This window comes from Camponotus vicinus, unplaced genomic scaffold (genome assembly GCF_025532165.1).
Source record: "Camponotus vicinus isolate PSW18456_S1 unplaced genomic scaffold, iyCamVici1.0 SCAF_10, whole genome shotgun sequence".
Taxonomy (NCBI): domain Eukaryota; kingdom Metazoa; phylum Arthropoda; class Insecta; order Hymenoptera; family Formicidae; genus Camponotus; species Camponotus vicinus.
The window spans coordinates 14,509,726-14,529,054 of record NW_028141946.1 but is presented as its reverse complement, the minus strand read 5'-3'; the positions used below and the strand labels follow the sequence as shown (position 1 = coordinate 14,529,054).

The 19,329-nt window shown below is 32.2% G+C and overlaps 1 pseudogene across 1 annotated transcript in view; it reads right to left on the bottom strand.

Annotated features, from left to right (window-relative positions):
- LOC145960420 (fatty acid synthase-like) overlaps positions 1–19,329 on the bottom strand; it is a 29,806-nt pseudogene that overhangs the window by 4,624 nt on the left and 5,853 nt on the right. Inside the window, exons 2-13 of the transcript XR_014435351.1 lie at positions 11,207–11,457; positions 10,783–11,014; positions 10,100–10,518; positions 9,582–9,870; positions 7,899–8,106; positions 7,348–7,508; positions 5,880–6,198; positions 5,273–5,781; positions 4,805–5,109; positions 2,392–2,793; positions 1,279–2,297; positions 909–1,141 (exon numbers count right to left, since the gene is read on the bottom strand). The product of XR_014435351.1 is annotated as a fatty acid synthase-like (transcript). The remainder of the gene's footprint in view (positions 1–908; positions 1,142–1,278; positions 2,298–2,391; positions 2,794–4,804; positions 5,110–5,272; positions 5,782–5,879; positions 6,199–7,347; positions 7,509–7,898; positions 8,107–9,581; positions 9,871–10,099; positions 10,519–10,782; positions 11,015–11,206; positions 11,458–19,329) is intronic.

The window sequence follows — 19,329 nt, the reverse complement described above, 5'->3', positions numbered from 1 at the left end:
ATTAAAGTGTATATATTAACGTAATTATTTGTTGGTGTATTCTTCTAAAATGTATTTATAAGTTTTTATAGTTGATTTGGCTAAGTCTTGCATCATATTTAGGTTATAATGCTTTTATTCTAAAAAATGTATTTGAGGACAAAAGTAACACGACACTCTGTGGACGAAAGTAACATGTTTCAATGCTTAAAGTATAAGGGCTGGTCCCATAATAACTGTACCAAAGGCGATTCTTATTACGTATGCCATAATTGTGATTCGGAATAGATATCAATCTCTTTTGTATAAGTAGTTATCATACAATTTTTACACTATTATTTAGAATTAAACTATTATTTAGTCTTAAAAAAGGATAAAACTGGTGTGATATTAAGTATAATTATTTTATGATATTACTTATAATTATTTTGCTTAACGAAGATTATTTCTTTTAAGTTTTTCAAAGATGATAAAAAAATAAATATTTATTTTATTTTTTATTTTATAATATAATACACAAAAAAAATTTATGATAAAAGTTATCTTGCTTAATAAAAGATTATAATAAAAGTTGCCTTAAATTGAAAAGAGTCATATTTATTTTATTTTTCCCGAAAATAAGAACTGGTACTCTTATCCCAGACTGTTACTTTCGTCCCCGGCCCCCAGGATAAAAGTAACAATCAATGTACTTGCGAAAAGCTGTAGTAGCTCTTTAAATATCTATCATTTGAGATTAAAACATAGGTAATAATAGAGCAATAAATGGAGTTTTTTAATATGTAATCCTTTTTTTATATCTGTATAACGATAATTAATTAGTGACCTATAATACAAAAAATGTTACTTTTGTCCCCGGTCTCCCCTAATATATTCACACACATATTAAGATTATATCAAGTTTCTATCACTACCCAATATTCACTTACCCCGTTGAAAACAACCCCATTACTCTTTGTCGAGTTTTATTAAAACCAGCAAATTCCATTCCAATTAAAGATTTATTATTTCGATCGGTAGATTCGATGGTGAGTCTACCGCTAGCTATCATGACATCTTTAAAATTGATAGATGCATAGACTACTCTTACTAGATTTTCCTTATTATTGTTGAAAGATATTCTACTTTGTATCCAACAAAGAGTACTTAGATCACCTCGCACCTAAAATAAATAAATATAACAAGTTATTTTAAGCCTCTTAAAGTTACAGTAAGAAAAACTATTAATTTATGAAGAAAAGTATCACAAATTATCACTATTTCAATTTTTCTAAGTACCGAATCTTCTTGAAATCGTACCATTTGAGTGACATAAGCACTCTCTACGAGTTTTGGTTCTAATAATGGTAATGGAAAATGTCTGTAGGATCCCCAAATGCCGGAACGTATAACATTGATAGGTAAATCCAGCTGTAGCTGCCTCATGTATAACGATTCTTGCAATGAAAAAGCAGGCACATCCCTATCTTGGATAAATACACTTCTAATCATTTCACCGCCTGGTTCTTTTTGCAAACAATTAACAAGGCCGAGTAGGCCGCATTCGAAGTCTCCTTCTGCGACGACTATAATCCTCGTATTTGTTTTGTCATTTTCTACGTTCATGAATGATTTAATCTTGTTTATCCACGAGAATTCATAATTGTTTACATGCACAATCTGCTGTTTTGTTCTAAAATCTTGTATTTTTCTTACTAATATAATTGTTTTATCGTTGGTGCGTTTTTCCAAAATTACTTTTAATCCATATTTGTCCAGACATGAATAATCGTAAATAGCATCTAACTCTTTCAATGTCAGAAGAAATCCCTTTGGCATTATAGCAGACAACAATTGTTCGTATAAATCGTTTCTATTTTTTGTTAAAATTCCGAAACCTATAATTATCAAACAATTTTCAATTTTTGTCAGTTTTTCAAATTCCATCGTAGAAATATTGTCGGGCAAAGATATATCTTTGAATCGTTCGTTGATCGTTACTATTTTGATATTGTAACAAATTTGCGGTAAGTCGTCTAAAATTTTATAAACATGTAAAGAATTTAAATTCTCCGGCATCACTTCGTCGCTATTTTCGATAAATTCGATGATTTTTACGTTTATCATGTTGTGACACTCAAGTGCAACGTGCACCGACATTCTTATTGCATCTTGCAAAGATATCACATTTAGATCTCGATGAGCAACAAACTTGTACTCTTCAAAAATGGGGTTGGCTACATTTTGTCGACGAGATATAATTGCAGCCTTGAGGCCGTGTATTTCTATTCCTCCAGATATCGAAACATCTAAGTGTTTATAATTTTGTATAAGGACTTCTGCAGATATAAAGACAATTATATATCAAGTATATATATTTTTCGAAAAATAATACTTGATTAAATATGTCCATTTATAATACTGTAAACTTACGTTTGTTTTCATTTGAAAGTACTTCAATATATTTTATGTGAGATTTTGGATCGATTACCATTTTACGAATTCTTGTTGGTATAAAAAGACTTCTCGAATTCTGCCCTAAAATTATCATATGTAACATATTGTCCATAAATGTTACCCAATTGTCAGTCCAAGTAATATGACCATTCTTTCCTGTGATTGACGCGCTTCTTAATCCACGAAATTCGCCGGTATATTGATAACCACGAAGTTTCAATTCTTTGTAAATATTTTTCATATTCATCTCCTCTTTGTCATTGTCATTTCGATCAATAAATGTACTACATATTTTCTCGTCTTCAATATTAACTGGAATTCGTACTGTTCCAGTGACGACAGCACTGTCCCCTTCGATTATTTCGAATTTGCAACTATCTATAAGAATACAATTATCAATTTCTTGTATGAATGTTTAATTTACAAACGGAAATTCTATTTCATGTTTTATAACGAGATTCTGTACTATGTTTCATAACGAGAGGATGTTTTTAACGAAGAATAAATTCCAGCCGGCCTTCAACCGTGCAAATGAAATAGTGTGGAAAGGAAATACCAATCATCGTATGCAATTTGCAAGTTAAATGAATAAAAATAAATTTTAATTTTAATGAAAGTGTTCAGGTAGCATTATTAATGGTCAAATACGCGTTAGATCTGATATGCATTTGCGTTAGAAACGTAGATATTTTGGATAACCAACAGTTTTAATGAATTACAGAAAATTAATTTAGCTATGGTATCTCTTTAAAGTAAATATTTACCTTTACACAGTCAACCTCAAATGACTTGACCTTGACATATATTGTCAAGGTCACTGTCCTGAGTAACATCCAAAATGTTTTAGGCGTCGCTCGTTGTTTATTAAAAAGTTATAAACAAAAGAAGTTTTATAAATTTTATAGAATTTTTGGACACTGTGTACAATAATGGACCTTTCAGGTAAATATGGAGAAAAGGTACAACCTCACTAATGACCTTGCTCTTGACATATATTGTAAAGCTCATTATTCTGAGTCATACACCGTTTGAATTTTGTGGCGGTCTGTCTTCGTTTCTGAGGTATGCGATTTTGAAATTTTATACTTATTATACTTGTATTATCTTTTCGTTACATTCTAAATATGTTTATATTTTTCTGTTTACATTTCTCGAGGTCATCTTTCTGAATAATTTTCAAAAGGTTTTAGCCGCTTGTTATTTATTAAATAGTTATTAACAAAAAAGTTTTATGAATAAAATATAATTTTACCACATCATGTATGTTCAAGAAGAAATACATATATTTAATAGAATATATGTATTTGTAAACTTTGCTTTGTCTTGCAAAGTACATGCGTGGACACCGCATGTTCCTTACTTTGATATATGACAATTGCTCTACATGGTTCATATGGTTTATATAAGTTTGCAACTTTCTATGCGAAGCCAGGTATATTCCATACTTCAGACACAGGTTGGGTTAGGTTATATCTTCCGAAAGTGGAGCCCCCCCCCGTAGGGGGGGGGGTGGAACATGCAGTGTCCACGCATGTACTTTGCAAAATGAAAGAAGTTATATACAAACACTTATTAAAAGTTTAGGTAAAATAAAAAGTACAATTTTTATTTAGCGAAACTAAACAATAATTCTATAGCTTAGCGACATGGAAGGGACAACGAGCAGACGTAAACAAAAAAATATAAACACACAAGTAAAATATAATATGAAATCGTGATGAGCAAATGTAAACAAAAAATGTAAACACATAAATAGGATATAACGAAAAGATGACATAAAAGTATAAACCTTTTCTCCATATTTACCTGAAAGATCTATTATTGTACATGGTGTCCAAAAATTCTATAAAATTTATAAAACTTCTTTTGTTTATAACTTTTTAATAAACAACGAGCGACGCCTAAACCTTTCGAATGTTACTCAGGGCAGTGACCTTGACAATATATGTCAAGGTCAAGTCATTTGGGGCTGGCTGTGTAAAGGTAAATATTTACCCTCTTTAAATTGCAATCTTTTGACCATAAATTTTAGCAATACATTAATTAAAATAGCAAAAATATAAATAAAAATGAGATGTATAAAAATCAAACAAATCATTAAAATTAACAATACATTTGTTACTGTAAATTGACAGTAGAAATTAAGATTTCTTGATTATGTTTACTTTCTCAGCAGAATACAAGCTTAATGCAGTATTAATATATTGCAATTTTTGTTCAATTTGCTGCTACTTTGGCAAACTGTTAATAATTTGTTTAGTAGATATAAATCTTTTCTTAATTTATTTTTTTCAACTGAATTTTTTCTCTTGTTCATATGTTATGTCTTAAAAAATTTTTATCTTTTTGTATATCTAGATCACAAAATTATTTTAATTATACAAATTACCTTTTTGGATCATAAGAGTTAAATCGATTGAATTTTGCTTTGACAGAATTGTAGAACGTAGGAAATTGACATCTTCAAATACAATTGGTATATCGAGATAATTTTGTTTTTTAAACGAGCCGATCATTTGCCATATTAGTAAAAAATATCCTGTAGCCGGTAATACATTTTTTTGATTAATGACATGCCCGGTCATATATATAAATTCTTCCTCTGATAAATTAATGGTAACAATTGTTTCCCCATTTTCAACTTTTCTTGATGCGTAATAATGATATACATACCAATCTTCGGAATGATCCCATCTATAAAACGTGTTATTAATTTAACAATATATAAAACATTAGGCTTATTAGTGTTTAACGTCGTTAAAAATAATGCAATTTAATTTTCCGTTTTTTAAAATTCTCCTATTTTTATAGTAAACATAACGTTGAAAAATCTTATATTATATTAAGCAAAATTTACCTTATAAGGTGAGAAATCATCGGTGTATTACGACTCACAGGAAATTTAACTTCTGGATATAAATTTGCTATTTGCAGCTGTAATCCTGCATTATAAAGTTGTCCTATTCCGTGTAAGAATATTTCAACGTTTGGTTTGTGAGAGAATTTGTATAACGCGACATTTGTCACAGTTGCCTTTAATGAATCGTTAAGAATGTATTGTAGAATGTCGTGCGGCGCTATCTCAATCGTCACTGCGTCGTTTGGAATAAAACGCACAGCTTTTGAAAATACTACCGGAGCTAACAGATTATTTGTATAATATTTTGCTAGATACGAGATATTTGGAGAAGTGCTGAACCATTCATAGGATTCATTCAACATATTCAACCACTTTGAGCTCGGAGAGGCTTTCTGTGGCAATATCTGATTCAGGTATTCCAAAAGTTTAACTCTCGCCGGCTCGACATAACGACTATGAAAAGGTATGTGTCCACAGGAAATTTCTTTGACAGAAATGTTGTCATTCTAAACAGAAATAAATTTTTTTTAATAAACTCATTTATTTAATTCAACGTAATTATAAGCATAGATATATTATTTGTACTTTTTAAGTGTTTCCAAACCTGTAGCTTAGCGAGGAATGCTCTCACAGAGTTTGTTGGTCCACTCACAATATAATTATGCGGACTATTACAACAAGCTACATCGATATCCAATGGACACATATTCTTCATAGTTTTATAATCTAAATTAATTTCAGCCATCAAGCCACCTATTATTTTTGACTTAAGAAATGCTAAACCGACATAATAAGCCAACATGATGGTTTTTTTCGGCCGTCAAGCACTCATCTGCATATCCACAAACCAATTCGCCAATGGAATGACCCATTATAACATCAGGAGTGATACCAATACTTATTAAGAGATCAACTAATCCGATCTGTAATATATGTAATTTTTTTTTATATATTTCAACACTTTCTATTTTTCTTTTAAATAAAATAATATAAAATGTTACAAATTTAACTTTCTGCATACAATTATGTAACATATGAAAGGCTCTTTTCAATTTCAATTCTTTTACAAGAATTTTGGGTAATTATTTACTTTAGGGGAGTAACCTCTGATGACCTTGACCTTGACATGTTATAGAGGTCACCCTTCTGAGTAATCTTCAGAAGGTTTTAGCCGTTGCTCGTGATTCGTTGAAAAGTTATCAACATAAGAAATTATAAATGGAATGTAAATTTTATTGACACCGTGTAGATAGAACTATAGTATATATAACATATATATAAACATGAATTGTAGTATTCTCGATTCTTATTTATATACAAGTATTCAGTTGTTCTTTACACATTAAAACTAAAATTTGGTTTAAATCAGAAATAGGTTTGGGTTAGGTTATACCTTTTGAAAGTGGAGTCCCCCGCAGGCGGGGCGAAATCCATTGTATACATTTTACTTTGACTCTCACAGAGAGTAAACTTTGCTTCACTTTGCAAAGTACATGCGAGGTCCACCCTACACCACCCCTGAGTCAGCGCGAAACGAGGTCTATTATTGTATGGTTCCACATGGGTTTGCAACTTTCCATGCGAAACGAGGTCTACCCCACACTACTTCTGAGTCAGTGCGAAACAAGGTCTATGATTCCTCGCTTCGCATGGGAAGTTGCAAATTCATGTGGAACCATACAATAATAGACCTCGTTTCGCGCTAACTCAGGGGTGGTGTGGGATGGACCTCGCTTTGCATAGAAAATTAAAATAACCTTGACCTTTTTAGAAGTCAAATCAACATTGCTTAGGAATTCATATAGTCGCATGTTGCATATAATTCGTGGAAATTTTTTCGTTAATAATTTTTTAATAAACAACGAGCGACGGCTAAAACCTTCTGAAGATTACTCAGAAGGATGACCTCTATAACATATGTCAAAGTCAAGATCATCAGAGGTTATTCCCCTAAAGTAAATAATTACTGAATTTTGAGTTTTTTATAAGATACTGATTTTTAAAGATACGGCGCTTCGTTAGATAATACAAAAAAATTCCGCAATATATAGACAATATATTTTTGTTCATACCTGTAATCCAATAAGGCCTACAAATAAGTTGACTACGTTATCGAAAATATATTTGTCTTTATTTATTAGAATATCTGTGACAAATATATCATAAGGTTTCAAAACAGTATCGCATTTTTGAATTGCTCTAGCGAATACTGGAAATTCCATTAAAGCTCGACCTATATATATGTATCAATATTTAAAAGGATATAATTATATTATACAATGTAGTCGATAAATTATTTTAAATGAAGTAATATTTTTATATAATTAATCTAAACATACATAAATGAAATCTCTAAAAATCGTTTATCTTTGTTGTGCACATGCTTTCTATGTAGTATCATTATTATATTTTAGTTTAGTTCGTATCAGATAGAATTTTTACATCTAAATGTAACTTAAGCAATTATTTAATACAAATTTACAAACTGAAAATATTATAATTGTTAATTTTATTATATATAAGAATATATATGTATAATTTAAAAATCGTTAAACGTTAATTACAAATAAACATCTTAATAATAATTATTACATTGTATTATAATATATAATGATTTACTTGCCCATGTTAAAACACTGAGATCCAATTCCAGAAAATATGAAGCAAATCGGTCTTTTCGTATATAAGTTGCATCTCCTTTTTATTATTGCATTATCAGTTATTTTGGATCCAGCAATTATGTATCCTCTGTAGGGATGATCTTTTATATTGCCGCTATAAATACGATGCAGGAGAGATATATATTCTACATCTATTAATCGACTCTGTATCTATAAAGATATATTAGTTATTATAATTATAAAAGTATAATTATTTTATAACATTTTAAAGATTTTTTTTTTTTAAATTAATTATAATTAGAAACTTAGTTAAGCAAATGTTTCATATATTTGACTTTGAAAAATCTGTGCCTTTAAAATATTTTATAATTTATTTCATTGCCATGTTGAATATTATTTAGTCACTTTATCCAAGTAGGTATATTAACATGTTAAAAGATACGTTTCGAGAACAATTGATTTTAATATGTCTTAAGAGAAGACCTGTTCATATAATATTCTACCCTTTCTTCCGTTTTCTTGATTGACTAAAACCAATTTGAATTTATCCTTATAACTTTTATATCTAGATCTCATTTATTAAAGTTAATTATTTAACTTATTTATATTATATAACTTTATTAATAATTATTAACTTTAATAATATTTAATATGATTAATATACTTTAATTAAATATAATTTAAATTATAACAATGATTTTTTAAAATTCTTTATATAAACAATCTTTTAAATCTTTTATCTTTACCTTTTATTTCATATTAATATATTTGTTACTCTTTGCGTTAAATTATTTAGTAGTAACCCAGGTAGCAAGCACACGTCATTTTGACGTTCTAAACTGATCATTTTTGATCATATGTCGTAAAAATGACTGATTTGTTACATGACTTTATATTGGCGTCTTGATATAACATTATTTTGACGTCATATTTCAGTCATGAACTGACGATTATTTTATTATTAATGTGATTAGTTAGTACATCAATCCCATAAAAAATTCTTTTAAAATTTTTTATATAACATGACTTTCGCAATCGGACTTTAACAATTTTTCTCTCGACGCATGCGTTTATCTGTGCACGACTCATGTTGCTTAATCACTCAAGTGTTCATTAAATTAGTCCACAGTGAAAATATTAGCTATATCAATCGAGTGTAGTTAAAGTGCCAAAAATATACATATTTTTTTATAATACAGTTAATTGGCAAAATATATTTTTATAAAACGCAGGCAACGGAAGATATTATTTGTTGAAATTTTATATGATATTAGAAGTAAGTTTATTTATGTTTAAATAAAATAATAATAACAAATATAAAACTTGTGACCTATTTTCTTACCATATTTGTGTTTTCTAACGTTTACAAATAAAGCAATTTAATCGATCTGAGATTCCTCTGAAGAATAGAATGGCTGTAATTGTTCAATGATGCTCTTGAATCGGTTAATCTACCTTATTCGACAACGCTATTAAATACATTATTATGCTAAGGAAAAGGCGTCAAAATATGGTACATTATGATGTCAAAATGCGGTACATGTCATGACGTCAAGAATCTGTGACATTAAACCGTTACTTTTATGTCATAAAAACGTCAACTCGTGACGTCAAGAATAGTCAGTGAATGACCAATTTGAAACGTCAAAATGACGTGTGCTTGCTACCTGGGAATATATACTTACGTCGTCTAATATAATTTTAACTGCTTCTTTGGTACGTCCAGATATAACTACAAGCTTAGGTAAATTATTATTTGTTTTATTGACTTTACTTTTCGAATTTGATTTCAATAATAAATGGCCATTAGCACCACCAAATCCGAAGGAATTAATACCGACGTAGCCACCCTTCCATTCTGTCGGTTCAGTGACTATTTTTTACTCTTCCTTCAATGATAGCAGCCAGATCCTTTCGTGGATGTTTAAAATGTATAGTAGGAAGGATTATACCAGTTTCCATCGCAATTAAAACCTTTGCAAGATAAATATATTTGTTATAATGCATATAGATAATAATATCTTAGTTCTTTAATTATAATAAATAATCAATAAATAATAATTAGAATAAATAATTAATAAATAATAATTATAATAAATAATCAAAAATGACAGATAAATAAAAAAATACATAAGTTTATATATTCCATTAGATTACATAGATGTATTAACTCCATTTTGTAAATCTTTGTTGTAAACTTTACCTTTGCAATTTGACAATGACCGCTAGTGGCTTCAGAATGTCCAATATTCGATTTTACTGAACCTATTAATAGAGGAAAATCTCTGTTGATGCATAAAATTTCGTCGATTGCTTGAAGCTCCACGGGATCGCCGGCTAGAGTGCCAGTTGCATGAGCTTCTAGGTAAGATAGCTCAAGAGGCGAAACGTTACATTCTTTGTAAAATTCATCCAATAATATTTTTTGTTTGTCTAATGATGGAAAGGTAATTCCTTCTTCTTTTAAACCATCGCAGTTGGTTTTACCATAAATAAAAGTCGCATAGATTCTTCTTGCATCCTTTGCTTTTTGCAAATATACTACTGTAGCCGCATCACTACGCATGTAACCCGCACCTTCTTCATCATAAGGTTTACAGTAACCATCGCGAGATAAAACTCCTAAAATAATATCAATAATTTATTTTGATTGAATATAAAAAATGTAATTTACTTTTTTATTCCGGTTTCTTAATTAATATATCAATTAATATATTTGAAAACTTTGATAAACATGTAAAATAAGCAAATCAGTTATATTATTATATTTTGAAAAGAGAAATTATTAGATCAAATATTGTGTTAATTAATGCATCAATAAATAAGTTTTACCATTTAACAATCTTAAATACAACATTTTTTAACATAATATTATTTTTCACATACCCAGACAATAAAACTGATAAGTCACAAAAGGATGAATGCATAAATTGACACTAGCGACAATAGCTGCGTCGCAAATTCCAGATCGAATCAAATTGTAAGCTTCCACCATAGCGAAATGGCTCGAGCTACATGCAGTATCGATGTTATGCGATGGTCCAGTAACGTTGAGCCAGTAAGAAATTCTATTTGCCAACATATTTTTATTGCAACCAAGAATGGGTAATCCAGCAACCTAATTACGATACAGTTTTTATATTAAAAATATTTTTTTACTATATCCTTGTATATGCATTTTTTTACAATATCCTTGTATATACATATTAATATGTTCGTACAGTTTTAAGAATGCATGTTTTTCTTATCAATTTTGAATAGTTAAATTATTGACATACATGAGTCTGGAATAATAAAATTATTAACATACATGAGTCTTTTCGTATATTATATCAAGATATGTATCAGAAATTGCCATTGCTGTGACAATTCCCGTCCTTGTTCCCTGCAGTTCTGCGGGATTGACACCTGCGTCAATAATTGCTGCATAGGTGTTTTCGAGCAATATTCTAGCTCCAGGATCGAGCGTATGAGCTTCTACGGCCGATATATTAAAAAATTCTACATCAAATTTTTCTATATTATTCATTTTTCCTATTCGAGGAGGCATTTCAAAGATATCTGTCAAAATTTAAAACGATTTATATGACAATAACGTACATTTAAATCATAAAAAATTTAAAAAGATTTATATGAAAATAACATATATTTAAATCATAAATAAGAACTGCATTCTTAAAGGTGGGCAAGATATTTTTAAGGATAGACGATATTTCGATTATTTTTCATTTTAACATCAAACGCAAAAAACTTGCGAACATGTTATAATAAAAATGATTTATTTAAGTACAAATTGCACATAGAATATTAATCAATTTTAATGTTATATTTATAAGTAAACCGCATAGATATTGCAAATTCGTGAGTATCATTAATATATATTTTACGAGATATTAATAATAAGTATTATCTTTTTAAATATAAAGAACAATGGTATTCTTACTCTGAAAAAAAGTTTACATATACATATACATATTGTCCTGACAAAGATAGTAGAAAATGTGCCCGAGCACTTGAAATATTTTTCTAGAAATAAACAGCCGAGCACTTGAGTTAGAGATAGAACAGATAGGTCGCCCGGGCATTTTCGGTCCGGGATGTCAAGAGTCAGTGAGAATCTCGGCGTCGTTGCGAGAGCACGAGGATTTGCAGAAGGATCATGCGAGTAGGAAGATCGACCCCTTGTATACACGCAGTGTTAATAAAGTATTATATCCTTTTGTTAAGTCCTTTAATAATTAAGGATGACTACATGATAATTAGTTATGGGCCCGCGATCTAGGGCCCATTTTGCCAGCAAAATGACTATTTCCGGGACATTTTTTAGGTGACGGCTGAAAAATAGGTTGTTAGAGAATTTTAGTTAAATTTTTAATTAATTAGTGACTCTCGCATAAACCTCGAACATATTTAGGGGTAAAAAAACAAAAGTTTTTGTGAAAAAATATAATCATAATAATTATTGCACAGAGTTGACAAAGTATTATAGTACATACAATTTGTACTGTCTAAATAAAAATCAATGTTAGATAAGAACTATAAGTAAGTCAACTACATAATTTAAAAAAAAAACAACTGTATAATTTGGACAATGTTTAAGTAAGTTAACATATTTAAATAAAAATAAATAACTTCAAAATTCAATCACATAAACTATTAAAAAACTTAACTGTATCATTTGGACAATGTTTAAATAAATTAACATACTTAAATATAAAAATAGAAAACTTCAAAATTAAAAGAAAGTATTAACTTAAAAGTTTGGCTCTTTTTTGGCTCATTTTTGGATAATACTTAAGTTGACAAAATCAAATAAAAACAAAAAACTTCAAAACTAAAAGAAAATAACTTAAAAGTTTGACTCTTCTGTGGCTCATTAGTTTAATGTGGTGAATCAAACTTAATCTTTTATAATTATATTTGGTATTTATCATTTGTCCTGGTCAATTTCACCAGTTTTTCTCCCTCAGAGTTATTTAAAAGAGATAAAATTTCTGAGCATGCCTCTTCATAATTTATACGAGTCTGTAATTCAGACTTTATCAAATCGATGGACATTATATTCCTTTCCTTTGTCCACAAGCTGTTGAGTTGACTAAATATTCTTTCGCAAAACGCGTTACTAGTAGGAATAGAGAGCACAAAAGAAACGATTTTCTTAAGATTTATAAATTCTTTAGATGTGTCTTTTCTAAAAAAATACACCCAAATTTTATCATTCGGCAAATCTTTAGGGAGAGTGTCAAACACAGCCCTTAGACATGTGAATTCTGAATACAGGGAATTGCAGTCAATTGCACTCTCAATTTTCAATAAGGCAGGAAATTCAGACAGCTGGTCCCATGTCAATTTCAGTTCCTCTGATTTAAGAGACAATAACTCGAACTTTTTGTAGATTGTATCTGGGCCAAAATCATATCTGTCTTCCAAGTATTTGATTGCTCTTTGTAGAAATGTATGTGCCTGTGACGTGAATTTTCTCTTTTTGTCTTCAGTAAGGTTTTTGAGAATGCATCTGACTTTATTACCGAAAAAATTATCAGCCAATCGATTTTTTAACTGGTTACAAAGATTTCGCATTATTTGATCAATATCAAGAATGGTGCAGCTATCACTTTCCAATAGTAATATTTGCTAAATTCAAGCAACAAGTTTTGTAGGAAGAAAAGATAGCACTTATTTATGCTTTCCTTTGTGCACTCTTTTTCATTACTGAAGTCAGTATTGTCGCAATCTTCAGAAATAAATTCCCATAACACCCTGTGGCAGTTATCTGCACCTTTACTTAAAAAATAATATTTCACTGCAGGCCAGCTATACACCAATCTGTCGATAGCTGGCATAAATGAGAGCCATCTTGTAGGGACATGGCGAAGAAGCTCTTTAAATTCAATTTGAGCGAACTCAAAACATTTTTTTAATTTGTTCGTTTTTAAGGCCGAGGAACTAAATTCATTGTATATTTTGATTACAATGCTTTTCACGTCAACGTCTAACCCTTTTAGTGCGTACTTCACACAATTGTTTATTATATGACAATAACAATTTGCTTTAAAAATAAGATCATTTTCGGCCTTTAGTTTTTGATAAACAGAATTGTGTTTGCCATAGTTCACAGAAACATTATCTGCACTATAAGCACTTATTTGATTTAGATCCAGGCCGGCATCAACAGTAATTTGTTTTAGACATTTAAATATATCTTTAGATGTCTCGTTAGGATCTTCGTAAAAATCTAATAATTTTTGACATATTCCACTCCTTTCGTGAAAATATTGTACGGCAAATGGAAATGTTTTTATGTTACCAACGTTTGATGCATCTGAACTTATTGCAAAATAATGAGAATTTTTCAAATCTGATATAATTTTTTCCTGTGAAAAGGATCTTAAAACTCCTTTTGTGATTATTGATGCTTTAGTCCGACCACATGCTATTTTGGCGGCAACAGGACTATCTGGAATAATTTTATTGATATTTTTAGTAAAACAATTCAAACTATTGTAACTTAAACCATGCTTTACATTATGGTAGACAATAGCTATTTCTGCATTTGTGATTAAAGTCTCTTCGTTTGAAGCTTTTTTAATGAAAAAGTTGTTGATACATCTTGCGGTCTTCCTGGACGATTCTAGTTTCTTATGCTTAGCAGAACTTGCGTAAACCTAAAAATTTTATAAATAAAAATAAACGAACTTCAGAGTTAACTAAATACACACAAATTGTTCTATAGAATAGAATAGAATTTTCAGCTTATTTATACTCATAATATTAAATTAATAGTCATGTCGCGACTTGGTTAAATAAGGCAATGATAAATAAACAAACGAAGCAACATTGTTGTTTTCGATTCACTTATTTTCGATCAATTTTGATTATCCCTTAACAAAGCAGGGATGTTAAGGAAAGGAAGTAAAGATACTTATTGTCAATGCACGGCGACCTTCGTATTGAATTGCTATATCAGAATGACATGTTTTGCACATTGCAGTAAATTCGTTTTTCATTTCAATCCAGTCCTTGAAATCGGGATCATTTTTCCATTTTTCAATAAAACCCGTGAGTCTCTTTTTACTTGTTGATGGAAATTGTGATTCCATAATGTTACGTTATTGTATAAACGACTTTAAACTCGTAAGTTTCGTCCAACGCGATAAATGCTTATCGAAACAAAGTAACACGTCTTATGCCGCGATTCTAACTAAAACAAAAATTGTGCATGCGGTCAGCGGGCGGGGCCGGTGGCGGACAACAGACAATCGGCTAAGAAATGGAGAGGGTACCGCTGTGCACTCGCAACAAACAAATGCGTTAATTATAGGTACCAATTAGAGACATGAAAGTTATGATTTTGTTGAAATTCTGATTTTCCGGGACAGAAGACTTCAATTACTGGACACGGGACAAGCTTAAGAATTCCGGGACTTTCCCGAAAATCCCGGCCATCTGGCAATTCTACCGCGATCGTATACGGCGCTACATACGCGCGACTACAGCGACACACGTGTTCTTGTTAACTACCTAACGACTAAGAAAGGAAAAGAGCACGTACCTCACTACGCAAGAATTAAGTGAAATCCAGCGTAATTCAAAACATAAATTGGTCCTTCGAGTCGGATATAATTGGAGAAAAGGCCAAGCAAGTGCCAAGAAAGTCAATCGCGAAACGTCTAGTGTTGTAAATCGTGTACAATAAGCAAAAATAGTATAATGCCGTTCGGCGATAAAGAACGAACGCTTCTCAGTCGTGGCAAGCAAGACACGCTGCGAGCAAATCACAAGTGAAACAAAGGCATAAGTAAAAAATCGCCTTAAAAGTGAGGTAAGTGTCGACGATATCAAGTAAATCGCTGAATTCTGTAAAAGCAAGGCCATCAAGGCATTGAGAAAAGCGGACGGAAGGTCGCCATCTTTATTACAACAAGGACCACGAGGCATTTTTCGAGCGGCAGCGGTTGAGTGAGTAATGAGCGATCCTAGTGTCATTTCCACTTTATCCTGTAATTGAGAGTTTAATAAAACATCTTCCTTCCTTTCTTTAATTCGCTATCGAGTCGAGTCTTAGATAAAAATGGCCGAATTGCAAGCGTTAAATAGAAAACGTGGCACGTTAAAGTCGCGCATAACGGCATTCAAAAATTTCTTAGCGCACACCATAGAGGATAATCCTAACAAAACTCAAGCGTTGAGCGACGAAGTGCAAGAGCAATTAAAACAGAGAATCTCTAGAATAAAGGATACGATTGGCGAATTCGAGGAAATTCAGGAAGCTATCGAGGAGATTTTTAATGAGGTCGCAGCTAATTTAAAAGCTAGGGAATCTTTTGAAAACAATTATTATCAAGCATTAGCGTTAGCTAGTAAATTGTTACGTAGAGGAACGGCGCAATTACAAATAAGTGAACAGGCCGAGATAGCGCGCCCAGCAAACGTGCAAATGGATCAAGCCGGTCCGAGTCACGTCAAAACACAAAGCGTATTAAATCCCGCGGTTCCTTCTCAATTAATTGCAAAAAACCCGGTAGGAATGAGATTGCCTGTGATAGAGCTGCCTAAATTTAAAGGGGAATTAGCGGAATGGTTGAAATTTAGAGATACATACAAATCACTGATTCACGATAACCCGCATATAACTAGCGTACAAAAATTTCACTATTTGCAAGCGTCACTAGAGGGTGGGGCGTACGAAACAATAAATGAGTATGAATTTTCAGAGGACAATTACGAAGAAGCATGGCGTTCGCTTCATGACAGATATGACAATCCAAGGTTGTTAATACAAAATCATATCGATTCCATTTTCAAAACAAAAGCACTAGTTAGTGAATCCGCAGAGCAAATATTAGAATTGTTAGACAGCGTTACTAAGCATACACGTGCGTTAAAAAAGTTGAACGAGCCTATCGAGTACTGGGATTCATTATTAATATATATTATCGTTTGAAAGTTAGATACCGCATCTGCCAGAGAATGGGAGAAGAAAAGAGCTCTTGGTCCAGATAAACTAAAATTAAGCGATTTGACAAAATGTTTACGAGATCAAGCATCGCTTTTGCAAACTCTAGGTGCCCGAGATGTCAAGGAAGCAAACAAAGACAAAGCCAAACGCAGCCATCGGAGAAAACCAAGGCTTTCCATGCACAAAGGATAACGTGCGCAATGTGCAAGGAAGCGCACCACATTCAGGCATGCGAAGCATTTTTAAAATTGGACATATAACAAAGAGCCAAACAATTAAAGGCTCTTAAGCTCTATTTAAATTGTCTCAGACCGGGACACTTTGCGAAGAATTGCAGCTTTGATTCGTGCAAGGTGTGCAATGCAAAGCATAATACTCTATTGCATTTTGAGAGAGGCAAAGCTACAGCCGAGCAAGGTGATGCACAAAGAACAATCACCGCAGCAATGTGTTCAACGGGCTCTAATGACTCATGTAAAGAGACTAGCGTCGCTTTGTCTACAGCATTGATAGATGTGTCAGGAAAAAATGGGATAAAGGCGGAGGCGCGAGCCTTTCTTGATTCATGTTCCCAATCAAATTTTATAACTCAAAGTCTAAGCAGAAAATTAAAATTGAAACAGTCGCCTGTAAATATGCAAGTAGGAGTGCTTGGGCAACTCGGCCCGAACGTGAACGCTGCGAGGTAGAGATTGCATCGAAACAAAATGGTTGCAGATTTAAAATTCAATATTTAATCGTCTCTCAAATCACAGAAGATCTCATGGCGAACTCAGCGTTTAGTTCAAAATCTATAGGAATTCCTTCGCACATCAAACTAGCAGATCCATCATTCAATGTTCCAGGACGGATTGACTTACTTATTGGCGTAGAATGGTTCTGGGATCTGTTATGTATAGGCCAAAGGAAGCTTGATAATAATTTAGTCATGCAGAAGACCAAACTTGGCTGGGTCGTGGGAGGACCAATGGCCGCTCCAGCGCCACAACACGCGAAATGTTATTTATCAAGTACTGTCAGCTTAGAAAAACAATTAATCAAGTTCTGGGAAATCGAAGAAATTCCGAAGAAACGGAGTTCATCAGCGGAAGAGGAGGCATGCGAGACGCATTTCCTGGCAAACACAAAGCGCGATGAGACAGGTAGGTTCATCGTTAAGATATCATTAAAGCAAGAACCTGCTGTTCTAGGAGATTCAAGGAAACAAGCTGAGAAACGATTTTTGGCCCTCGAGAGAAAGTTGCAGCTAAATAAAAACTTGCACAAAGAATATTCAGCTTTTCTGAAAGAGTATGAAAAATTGGGATATGCAAAAAATATCGGACAACGAGGAACAACCGTATTCATACTACATGCCTCATCATTGCGTAATTCGCTCAGACAGCGAGACCACTAAGCTTAGAGTGGTATTCGACGCCTCAGCCGCGACAACGAATGGTTTGTCATTCAATGACTTACAGATGACTGGTCATGTCATACAAAGTGATTTATTTTCGATCCTTATACGCTTTCAAAAGCATACATACGTAATATCGGCCGACATAGCAAAAATGTATCGGCAGGTTTTAGTGACTCCCGCGCAAAGAGCACTACAGCGAATATTATGGTGCGAACGGCCGGAGCAACAGATTGAAACATTTGAATTGAGCACCGTAACTTACGGCACGACGGCAGCATCTTTTCTTGCAATCAGATGTTTGGAGTAACTGGCAATTGAGTGTGAGAGAGACCATCCCCACATCGCTAAAATCATTAGAAAAGACTTCTATGTCGATGATCTCTTATTTGGCGGAGAAGCAATAGATGAAGTAATTTCAATTGCCAAAGAGATAAATAGCGTTTTGTCCAAGGGATGGGTAAATATGCCGATGAAGGGAGCCCGCCTCGATTACCTTGACCTTGACATATGTTGTCAAGGTTACTGCCCTGAGTAACATCCAAAAGGTTTTAGCCGTCGCTCGTTGTTTATTAAAAAGTTATTAACAAAAGAATTTTACAATTTTAATGCTTTTTATCTCCGAAAATATTGATTTGAGAAAAAAAATTTTAAGCAAAAAATAATGCCGCTGAAAAACTCTACAAGTAAAGTTATATGCATTTTTTTTCATAAACCTACTATTTTAGCTGTTATATGAAAAAATAATAATTTTAAATACATTTAATACAATTTAAATTTATATAGAATTTAATACAATTAAAAAATATCACAAATGTATGTGTACACACACACACGCGGGGGGTGCAAGGAGGGGCCTTCGGCCCCCCCCCCGCAACCACCCCGCCGGTAGGCAAGGTGGACCTCGCTTTACAACTTACAGCATATATCTATTGTGATTGAACTCTTCGCAATGCGTCCCCCTCGGCCGAAGGCCCCCCTTACACCCCCCGCGCGCATGCGCGTGTGTGTGTGTGTGTGTGTGTACACATACATTTGTGATATTTTTTAATTGTATTAAATTGTATTAAATTCTATA